Here is a 10,865-nt window from a genome sequence, read left to right as displayed (position 1 = left end):
GAAAAAGATCCTATGCATGCCAGAAGTTCTTCTTCAAACAAGAATCATAACAAAAGAAAAGTTAATGAGAATCTTAGCATACAAGAGAAGCGTATGCTAAAATATAAGGCACATTTGGAAGATGAAAAAACAGGAGAAGTGAGTGAACTTGAAAGATATTTGTCAGATAACCAAGAGCCAAGCTATGAGTCATTTGACTTGTTGGATTGGTGGAAGACAAATGGAGCAAAATATAAGATTTTAGGAAAAATTGCACGGGATGTCTTGGCTGTTCCAGTTTCCACAGTTGCGTCGGAATCCGCATTTAGCACTGGGGGTAGAGTTTTGGATTCATTTAGGAGTAGTCTTTCTCCTAAAACAGTGCAAGCGCTTATATGCACACAAAATTGGATTCGGGGTGTGTTTAACAAAAATGCAAAAGTTGGTTATGAAGATGTGTTGAAAGAAATTGAAGACCTTGATGAAATTGAAAATGGTAAGTTTTAAATTTTCAAAAGTTATATATTTTCTTCAACTTATTATTTCTAAATTCTAACAAAATATAACTTGTATTTTAGATTTTGCAAGCAAACTTAATATTTGCACCGACAATATCGAATGAAAGGTACATTTCTTTTCTTGGTTTTATATTGAATTTTTGGTGTGATGTTTTAATATTGACTTTTTTGGACAGCAAAAGCTTATGAATTGGATAGAATTTTGGAAGTGGATAGCATTTTGAAAGTGATCTTGCTGATAATGCTTTTTGGATAACAGTTTTGCGGTTTTGGACAGCTTAGTAGGATGTGTGTATTAGTCTAATATTTGATGTAATGGAACAATATTTGATATTTTCATTTACTGTTTTTTATTTGCTGTTTTGGACAACTTTTTTAGTGTTTTCTTGTTGTTTTTGACAATTTCCCTATTGCAGTATTTTCAACAAACAATACATTTTTTTTTACTAAATTAGGCAGAATTTTGAATGTTTTAATATCTTAAATGGTGCAGTTTTTTTATTTAACTGTTTTAATACCTTTAATAGTGCAATTTTTTTATTATTTTAATACCTCTACTATTGTAGCTTTAATATTATGTAGAATTTTTACTGTTTTAATGCATGTAATAATGCAGTTTTTTTTTTTTTACTAAATTAGCTTAATGGACTCGACTAAAATGGGCCTAAAAAGCCCAAACCGTGAAACCAAACCGGAGCCAAACCGTTAGTAACGGTTTGGTTTGGTTCGGTTTTAAATTTTCAATGGTTCGACTTTGGTTTTTGCTTGACAAAAACCGTTAGTAACGGTTTGGCTCCGGTTTGACCTAAAAACCGAAAAAACCGGACCGTGAACACCCCTAGTTATACTTGAGGTATATTTTTTACTGCTTATATTTTTTAATGAAAATATTAATATTTTATTTATTTTACTTTTACCTTACGATAAAAAACGAAAAGGAAAAATGAAACTGACAAATGTAATAAGATAATAATTTATTTTTATTACTTTAAAAACATTTATAATAGATACATCCATATAAGTTTTGGTAGAACATAAAGAATTTATTTTTATAATGTACATAATCATTGGCTTTCAACAATAAGGTTATATCATATTAAAAATCATTCGTTCTAATTTGTCGTTATCACCAACAATTTGAAATAATTATTGTAAACTACTTTCATCAAAATCAATTATAAAAAACTACATCGATGTTATTTACAATAAAATAAACGATAAAAACTAACATAATATATAAGCATATAGCTTATAATAACATACAATACATGTTGAATAATATTTTCTTGGACATAAAATATATTTTCTTAATATAAAAAAGAGAGACAACATAAAGATACATACATATTAACAAAGTTAATTGCTTTAACTGATAAATATCTTGAAGGTTGATTTTCCAAAAGCTTGTGAGTAGTAATTATCACTCGCACTTCATCATCCTGTGATTATATAAAGATGCATAACACATAAACTTATAAAATAATCTCAAGTATACATTTACAAACATACCTAAATTTGAACCTTGGTTAATATCTAAAACTTTACATGCACCCAATTTGAGTTGACATGAATTTATATTTTGGAAAAGTTGCAATTGTTTTCTTACATCCATGGAACCACTTACATAACTCTTCAAACCCTACAAATATAATCTATCATTTTGTGTTGATATACGTGCAATATGTAATCTACAAATTTCTTATATAGGCTAAATATTCATTTAACTCATCTATTAAATAACATGATTTGAAGAGTTTTGGGAGTTACAAATTATAATATTTCAATAGTCATAAATTAATTTGCATAAGTTGAATAGTCTTGGGAGTTTCAAATACATGGTGTTCAAGAAAAAATGTCTGTTTTATAAGATAAATTGATTAACGCATGAATATAATTATTTAATTAAAATAATAACATTTAACAAATTGTGATTTAATATTTATACATGTAAAACCAATGTCATTAGCAAAACAAACTTTATAGTTAACATATTAATTTTATTAATTTTAATATATTTATATCCTTAGATATTTCCACTATTAATTCATAATTTTATAGACCGTTTTATATTGTGTAAATTTTATATCAAACATATATTGATTTCTATGGATAAAAAAAAACAAAATAGTATGAGAAAAATAAATATTACAACTTTTGATGATTTTTTAGAACGTTTTAAGTTGTAGAAATTATATATAAAACGTATGTTGATTTGTATATAAAACAAATAAAAAATAGTTTGAAAAAGACTATAGCTTTTAATAAAATAAAAACACTACAACATTATAATATTTACATCAAACAAAACTTATTAAACACTTATAAATCATTCAAAATGAATATATTTAGAAATCAACATACATTTGATATATAGAAACATTGTTATCAAAAAAATTGTGTTGGAATAACTATTTATGCAACAAAACTTATTTTTTTTCAACTCTTTCATTTTGAATCACAAATTTTTTCAAACATATGATTTTTTAATCATAACTAACTTATATACTACTAATATAGCTACAATGTGTATAATAAATAAATGGAAAATAAAAAAAGCATTGCACATTAATAACCATAACTTTAAAAAACTTTTGAATGTAGTAGAAAATGTAAAAGCAAATTACATTAAATTTGAAACCATAATTACATTTAAATAAAAAACTATTGAGTTGTAGAGGGAGTTTTAAACTCTTGATTTGTGCCCAATAAAGTACTATAAATATTAACAATTATATGTTATAAATACAATATTATAAGTATTTATCATTAAAATAATAATTTTTATACTAAGTTGTAACTAATATTATAATAATTTTAAGTATACGATAAGAAATATAAAAAAAGTTGTGTTTGAATCAAATTGAATTAAGTTTTTTATTTGAAATTATTTTAAATTATAGGTATTTTTAACTAATTTATAAATATTTATTTGAATATTTTTTATTTCCATTATTATTATTATTATTATTATTATTATTATTATTATTATTATTATTATTATTATTATTTCAAATAACAATAATTTTTTAATATAATATAATCTATTCTTTAGTTTTACATTATTTTAAACATTTATTACTTTTTACTAATTAAAAACTACGTATTTAAAAAATTTCATTATTATATTTAGAAAAAACTATCATACTTTTTTATTGTACTTTCATTTTTTCCCTTAAAACTATGAAATATTGGAAAAGAATGAACGGTCCAAATAAAATGATGATTTAGAATTCTTAATCATAGTAATTGTTACGTATTGCGACCAATCTTACACACACACACACACATATATATATATATATATATATATATATATATATATATACACACACACACACACACACACACATATATATATATATATACATATATATATATATATATACATATATATATATATATATATATATATATATATATATATATATATATATATATATATATATATATATATATATATATATTTGTGTGTGTGTGTGTGTGGTGTTAAAAGTGGGTTAGGGGAGGAGGAGTGTTACACTTGAGGTATATTTTTATCACTTATATTTTTTTTATGAAAATATTAATATTTTATTTATTTTACTTTTCTTTTACAATAAAGAATGAATAGGGAAAAAGAAAATTGATAAATGTAATAAGATAATTTATTTTTATTACTATAAAAATATTTAAAATTGGGTACATCCATATAAGTTTTGGTAGAACATAAAAAAAAATCATTTTTATAACATAAATAATTATTGATTTTCAACAATGAAGTCATATCATATTAAAAATCATTCATTCTAATTTCTCATTATCACCAACAATTTGGAATAATAAATGTAAACTTCGTTCATCAAAATCAATTATAAAAAACTTCGTCGATGTTATTTATAATAAAATAAGTGATTGAAACTAACATAGTATATACATAGCATAAAAAAATTATAAAAAACTTCGTTAATGTTATTTATAATAAAATAAGTGATTGAAACTAACATAATATATACATAGCATAAAAATACATGTTGAATAATATATTTTCTTAACATAAAAAAGAGAGAGGACATAAAGATACATACATGTTAACAAAGTTAATTATTCTAACTGATAAATAATTTGATGGTTGATTTACCAAAAGCTCACTTCATCATCCTGTGATTATAGAAAGATGCATAACACATAAACTTATAAAATGATCTCAAGTATACATTTACAAAAATACCTAAATTTGAACATTGGTTAATATCTAAAAGTTTACATGCACCCAATTTGAGTTTATATGAATTTATATTTTGGAAAAGTTGCAATTGTTTTCTTACATCCATGGAACTACTCACATAACTCTTCAAACCCTATAAATATAATCTATCATTTTGTATTGACATACATGCAAAATGTAATCTACAAATTTCTTATATAGGCTAAATATTTCATTTAACTCATCAATTAAATAACATGATTTGAAGAGTTTTAAGAGTTACAAATCACAATATTCAATTAATCATAAATTAATTTGTATAAGTTGAATAGTCTTGGGAGTTTCAAATGCATGAGGTTTAAGGAAAATGGTCTTGGGAGTTTCAAATGCATGATGTTAAAAAATGCTAGTTTTATAAGATATATATATATATATATATATATATATATATATATATATATATATATAGATAGATAGATAGATAGATAGATAGATAGATAGATAGATAAATATATATATATATATATATATATATATATATATATATATATATAGATATAGATATAGATAGATATAGATATAGATATAGATATAGATATAGATGTATACTGTTTAATATTATTAAAGATTTTTTCTATTTAAATTTACATTTATTTTATTAAAAGATACCTTACTTAATATATATATATATATATATATATATATATATATATATATATGTGTGTGTGTGTGTGTGTGTGTGTGTGTGTGTTCAAATGAGAACATTTTTGAGATTGAGAACATTTGAGAGTATTTTTTACCCTACGAGCTTAAAAAACACACACGTTTGTTTTCTAATTGAATTTCAGGGCTATTTCGGTAAATTTGTTCTTATGACCATATTCTCATCTGATTTTCTTTACCTTTTTGACGAAAGCTTGGTCGAGATTATCATTGAGAACTGAGTTATTATCATTGAATTTTACGAAATTTTTTCTAAATCTTAGCGATTTGTAAGATTCTTCTTACAAAATTCGTTGATTTTTTCTTCTTCGATTATTATAGAGAAGTAATTGTGTCATCGCCGTCGAAGAAGTTAGGTCACAGTTCATTCTACCAAAAGGTATAAAATATTCACTTTGTATAACTTAGTTTGATGATTAAACTATCTTATTTGTATTTATTTCATGTATTTTGGTAATTGAATTGTAGAACTTATTTTGATCATTCATTGTCGATTCTTGCATTGTAATTGGATTTAAGAAGTATAAATCGAAAGTTTTGAGTTCGAAAGGAGTTAGGTTTAATATATTGTTCATGAAACGCCTATTATTTCCTTGTAGTTGTATTTATACTTTCATAAAAACCTAAAACATTCAAAAAGCATATGATTGGTATTTTCTTATAATCTTTTATTTTAATAACATGTGATTAAGATCTTTTGTAGTAGTTTCTTCATCCTTTAACATGTACACTATATGCTTTTGTGTTGCTGTTGCATAAGCATCAATGCAAAAGTAGAAAGTCGTTGTTAATTCAATTTTTTATTGCCTTTAAAAGATTCATTTTGGACTACAAAATCTCCCCTTATTAAGCTAACAAACATGTTCTTCAAATGACACTATGATCATGTATTTGTTATAATATATATTATAATCATATATGATTAATATATGTTATAATCATAAATGTTTTAGTCATATATGTTTAAAATCACATATGATTGATATATGTTATAATGATAAATCTTATGAACATTTACATTTTATGTTATAGAATTTTAAATCATATATTATTAATATATGTTGTAATAATAATTCTTTATGTTGTTAATGGTAGGTTCTATTGTTTCATAATGTCTTTTACAAGAGATAATGTTAATTTCTTTAGAAATGAAATTGAAATTAGTATTGAATATGTTAATGAAGATGTTGAACATTCAAGTCATCAAATCACAAACTACATGGATGAAGATTTTGAACATTCAAGTCATCAAATCCAAAACATTAGTGTTTTAGGTAAAAAAAATTTAATACTTATTTAATGTGTTATGATTATATAAACATTTTTTTTAATTATTAATGTTTTTTAGAATTGAATATATATCAATGTATGTAATGGACAATCACATGTGACTGATAATGAACTACTTATATAATCACATGTGATTAATAATGTATTCCTTATTTAATCACATGTGGTTATAAGTAATTTTCTAGTGTTAATTTAATATGTTTTGTTAATCCTATGTGATTATTAATTAGTTTTTTAATAATTATATTTAATATAGTGTTATCACCTATGATTATCCATTTTTTATATTTGAATAAATATTGACATATTTTTAGTTTATATATGTTCAATTATTTCTTTTAATCACATCTGATTATATAAGGAATTTTATTATTAATTAGATGTGATTTTATTTGCATTGATATATGTATACTCAATTGTTTCATTTATAATAATATATGATTAAAATGTTTTTTATATTTGATCATACAGGTGAATGTTCAAACAGTAATGATGCAAATTCAAATAGTAGGACTAGTTCAAGTTGTGTATCAGAGTTTTATATGTAAGAGGTTCTGCATGATATTAAACCAGATGTCCCTAAAGAGTTTAAACCTATTAAGGAAATGAGGTTCAAAGATATGGATGAGGGAATTAATTTTTATAAAAGATATGCAGAGAAGGCTGGTTTTGATGTTCGTTTGAATACATTAAGGAAAGTTGGTGATATAATAAAGCATAGGTTTTTGGTTTGTAACAGGATGGGTAAACCAAAATTGAATCCAACGGAACGTAATACAATCTACAGGGTTACAGATTGTAAAGCCAACATTATTGTGAAACGTGTGAGTATAGGTTTGATAAGTTTCAAGAAAATTACTGCCACGAGCTTGAAGATACATTTCACTTGAAAAGTACAAGGACTCTTTCATACTATGACAAGGAGTTCATTGTTCGGGTGTCTACTGCAAAAATGGGTTCTACAAAAGCTTACATACTTAAATCAACTTTGTAAGGTGGTTTTGAGTATGTAAGGGGAAAGGCTGTAGATTACAAAAATTTTAAGTGGGATATGGGCTCTATTATTGGCTTTGGAGATGCTCAACTTATTATGAACAAGATGAATGATCCGAAAAACAACTATCCGAATTATTATTTTTTTACAGATGTGATGAGAATAATGTCTTAAATGCAATGTTTTAGTACGATGAAACAGATAAAGCATGCTACAGTGAATTCGAAGATGTTATGTCATTTGATGCAATATTTCGTAAAAATAAGTAAGTTTTTATTAGATATTTATGTTTCTAATCATTTGTGATTTATATTTTTTCAGTAAGGAAAAGAGAATGGAAGGGCTGAATATGTCATAATTGAGAATTAGGGTTCAAAGGGTAAATCCCAGATTAGTTTTGCAAAGATTCTCAAAGTGGAGAGCTGTTAGGTAAATATAGTACCAAAATTGTAATGGATTTTGATGCTGAGGGTTTAAATGGTAAATATTGAACTTATTTTGAAAGAAATGTCAAGGGGAGGGACCATTTGTGATATTATGGAAATAAGTTTGTGGGGGATCGGGGGTATATAACCCGTCACCCCCGCCCAAACCCTAACCCTAACCCTAAGAAATATCCTTCCAGCCACCACCTTCATCTCCCACTCTCTCCAGCCGCCGCCGCTGCCATGTCACCTATCGTTGTGACATAGAAACACCACCACCGTACGTCGTATGCAGACAAGTGAGGGAACCGCCGGAGACTAGAGTCGGAGATGTAAACGCGAATGCATGGGTGGAGAACGGCGGGAGTGTTATGGCTGTTGTACCGCTCCATGGAAGACATAATCACCGCCGGACGTCGCGACTGCCGTCCCCAGCGACGTCGGTTGTTCCTTTCTATCGTCCTTCTTCTTTCGCTGGTGTTTCGTGATGGGTTTTGGTCATAAGACATCCTATGTGCTCATATAAACCCTAATGCTTGGATCTAGGTTTCTCTATTGTACATGCTTTGAATCCAAGACTATAAACCCTAATTCTAGCATATGGAAATCAATATTAACATATAATTAGGTTTAAGATATTACCTTGATTGTTATGTAGCAATAACAATCCTAATTCCTCTTTGAATTGACTTTGGAAGGCTTAGAGTCACAAGTGTCACACCTCTAATGGCTCACAAACACCATAAGCAAGAGGATGAAGAGGAGAGAGGATGGAGGCTGCCCAAAATGTGTTCTAACCCTAGAAAAGAAGTCTTAGCCACGTTTTTGGTCATAAGGGATCTCTTTATATAGGAGGCAATTAGGGTTATCTAACAAGGAAACCCTAATTTGGATGCTTAAGCCCTAAGCAACCCATGGAGCCCTTTCCTTAAGGCCTTGGATGATTTCTTATGGGCTTCCCCATAGAATTCGTCGACTCCTTAATATAAGGCAATCCATGGCCCAAATTGCAATTATCTTATAATTACAATTCCAGTCCCTTAAGTTTAATTAATCTCTTTTAGTCACAAAACTAATTACCAATTAATTATTGACTAATATTAATTAAACAATATGATTTCTCCTTTAATATATTATTCCCATAATATATTAATAAATCATATTTAATCCTTTCTCTCCATAATTCATCCTATCAAGTTGCTTTGGTGAAGGCAACCCAAAAGGACCATGCACCATCGGGTCAAGTACATACCAAAATAGTTATGGACTTAGACACTAATCCAACAGTCTCCCACTTGGATAAGTCTAATAACTATTCTGCGTATGACTTCAGATCCTGATCTGCAATCGTAGCTTTCCAAAGCCGCTGTCAACTCTGATCCTATCAGATACGCGTGTCCTTAGATAAGGGATCATATATTCCTCCATTCTAGATATCATATGAGATATGATTTCAAATCATTCTCTTTGTACTATATCTCGATTCCCGATTTATGACGACTGACTAACTGAACAAATCAAATTAGCCCTAGCCCGGCCGAGCATTTACGTTTGTCATCACTAAATCATCGAGGGGCCCAAAGATATCGCTTTTATCCTACTTTGGATAAAAGGAACGGATAAACTTTGATACAATGCTTGCTTGCACTCACTCACCGAATCACACACAACAATATGTTTTATAACACCAAGTTACTAGTGCGTTTACATATTATCAATATTCAACCGATTTGCAAGATACAACTCACACATCTCGGTTTCAAGAATATAAGATGTTATCGTCTCACCAATCACTCGTGATACAATTTATGGAGTGATCCAAGTGAGCGTGGGTTTAATCCATTGCTCAAGTCATATACATAAGCACTCATGAACGTTGCAGCAAACATTTGCTTATGTCTAATACTCTTTTAGACAATCCACACACCAATTCATGACAGTCTTCATTCATATCTACTTCCAACACATGAACGACTGTGGCCCGTTTGAATAATTCGATTATTCTTAATAAATTCAATTATTCTGGAAGTCAAAACATGCAAATGTGAAACACAAGAATAATACTAATCCCATATGGCCTCAAACTTTTGAGTATAAATAAAACTCCTTTTATTTATCACCATATCGATTACTCATTATTTGTCGTTTCGGGTAACCAACTTCTTACTTGAATTATTACACTTGTCCCATGCTCCTAGCATGCACACAATGTTTACCTATGGTTCTTACTTTGTGAAATAGACCAAATTGAACACATTTCCAACCATTCTCATTTCACAACTCCAAATCCTTTTTCATAAGTGTAAGAATATCAAATACTTGCCACTTATAGAATATGCTAGATTCTAACACTTTATGCAATGATCCCTTTTGTAATGTCACTGCACCAACGTCACAAAGACTATTGCCAATGATATTACAAAGTTCTCTATCGGAAATTGTTACAAGACAATTCCTTAGATATGATGTCTCTCACTCAAAGTACTTTCCTTTGAACATCCTTTTGCATAAAAGTTTCTAATCTTAGACATAGATTTTTCAATATTCATTCCCAATATGGATACATTTCCACATTTTCCATATGACAACTTATTCTTAATAGAATCTTATCTATTCATAATAATGTCGATATGGTCCACTCAATACCATGCTTCCAACTACTCACAAGCAACCAATCCTCGTCGAACTTTGGATTGTCCTTTGATAGTTGTTTAATTATTTCAGTCAAAACCGATTCTAGTCCCTTTTCCCTC

This window comes from Lactuca serriola, chromosome 3 (genome assembly GCF_051521515.1).
Source record: "Lactuca serriola cultivar US96UC23 chromosome 3, Lser_US96UC23_V15, whole genome shotgun sequence".
NCBI classification, from domain to species: Eukaryota; Viridiplantae; Streptophyta; class Magnoliopsida; order Asterales; family Asteraceae; genus Lactuca; species Lactuca serriola.
This window is presented reverse-complemented; position numbering follows the sequence as displayed.